Genomic DNA, 1908 nt, shown 5'->3' with positions numbered 1-1908 from the left:
CAGGTCATCTCTAACAGGTATTGATCCTACAGGTCATCTCTAACAGGTATTGATCCTACAGGTCATCTCTAACAGGTATTGATCCTGCAGGTCATCTCTAACAGGTATTGATCCTGCAGGTCATCACCTTTACTAACAGGTATTGATCCTGCAGGTCATCTCTAACAAGTATTGTGTCAATTTAAAAGTTGCACAAGACAGTTAAAACTTGCCAGTTGACAGAATTGTCCATTTAAAACGTATTCGGGATCGGTGTTCCTTCCACGGGACGGTTGAGCCAACAAAGGCTAATGCGATTAGCATGAGATTGTAAGTAACAAGAAAATTTACCAGGACAAAGACATATCTGATATGGGCAGAAAGCATAAATTCTTTTTAATCTGACCGTACTGTCCAATTTACAGTAGCTGTTACAGTGAAATAATACCATGCTATTGTTTGAAGAGAGTGCAGAATTTTGAACGTGAAAAGTTATTAATAAACAAATATTTGGCCAGTATTGATACAACATTTTGAACAGAAATACAAGGGTTCATTGGATCAGTCTAAAACTTTGCACATACACTGCTGCCATCTAGTGGCCAGAATCTAAATTGCACCTGGGCTGGAATATGGCCTTTCTCTTGCATTTCCACATTTTAGTCATTTAGCAGACGCTGTTATTCAGAGCGACTTACAGTAGTGAATGCATACATTTCCATACATTTCATAGATTTTTTCTGTGCTGGCCCCCTGTGGGAATCGAACCCACAACCCTGGCGTTGCAAACACCATGCTCTACCAGCTGAGCTACAGGGGGCATTTCAAAGATGATGGTACAAACATTTTTTACAAAAGAACAGTTTTTTTTTGTATTATCTTTTATCAGATCTAATGTGTTATATTCTACTACATTCCTTTCACATTTCCACAAACTTCAAAGTGTTTCCTTTCAAATGGTACCAAGAATATGCATATCCTTGCTTCAGGGCCTGAGATACAGGAAGTTAGATTTGGGTCATTTTAGGAGGAAATTGAAAAAAGGGGGCTGATCCTTATTATATTATGGAGAGATGTACTGCAGGGATTCTTTACTTATTATAGAAAGAAGTTGAAACTATTTTATGTAATTCATTTCATTATTCTTTTGACCAAATTTCATATTCACAACTGTACATTTACAAACAAAACATTTTATTACCTTGCAAAAATAAATTGAACATTATTTTAAGAATGAAATACTCTGGTGACTAAAAAGCTGTTAGAATTATCAATGTGCCCCTTTAAGGTCCGTGTGTAATGTGATATTGTTCCCCTTAGCCCAAATGTCCTTTGTATATTCTTTATATATACTTGTGTTCCCCATATACTTTTTGTATTGATTTGATGTTAATAAATAATAATACAAATATATATATATATTTTGTAATTCGTTGGCAGCCATATTGGATTTTCTATGATGTCCCTGGACCAGTGACCACGTCCGTGAAGATGGCCGAGGGCGCAGCGGTCTAAGGCACTGCATCTCAGTGCAAGAGGCATTACTACAGTCCCTGGTTCAAATCCAGGCTGTATCACATCCGGCCATGATTGGGAGTCCCCATAGGGCGGCGCACAATTGACCCAGCGCCATCCGGTTTTCCCGGGGTAGACCGTCATTGTAAATAAGTATTGTTCTGACTTGCCTCGTTAAATAGACTGGTTAAAAACTACAAGCGTAATGAAATACGTCATTAACGGGGCAGACTCGCTGACAACGCGGAACTAGAGAGGATTCACGTGATTGTCAGTCGGACATGTTTCCCGAGCGGACAATTTACAAATTGTTTGGACGGCTACGATGTATTCAGCAGGACAGAGAGTTTGATCAAACAAGCCAGGTAAGACCGGCAGTTAGCGGTGTTCAGAACAGAGTCCAAGCCGAGGAAA

The 1908-nt window shown here is 39.2% G+C and overlaps 1 non-coding gene across 1 annotated transcript; it reads right to left on the bottom strand.

Annotated features, from left to right (window-relative positions):
- Positions 1-726: 726 nt before the first annotated feature.
- On the bottom strand, positions 727-800 carry trnaa-ugc (transfer RNA alanine (anticodon UGC)). The gene has a single exon. It is a non-coding gene; the product is annotated as a tRNA-Ala (tRNA).
- Between the last annotated feature and the right edge of the window lie 1108 nt (positions 801-1908).

This window comes from Salmo trutta, unplaced genomic scaffold (assembly GCF_901001165.1).
Source record: "Salmo trutta unplaced genomic scaffold, fSalTru1.1, whole genome shotgun sequence".
NCBI lineage: Eukaryota > Metazoa > Chordata > Actinopteri > Salmoniformes > Salmonidae > Salmo > Salmo trutta.
The sequence above is the reverse complement of the archived record's forward strand: the minus strand, read 5'-3'. Positions and strand labels throughout refer to the sequence as shown.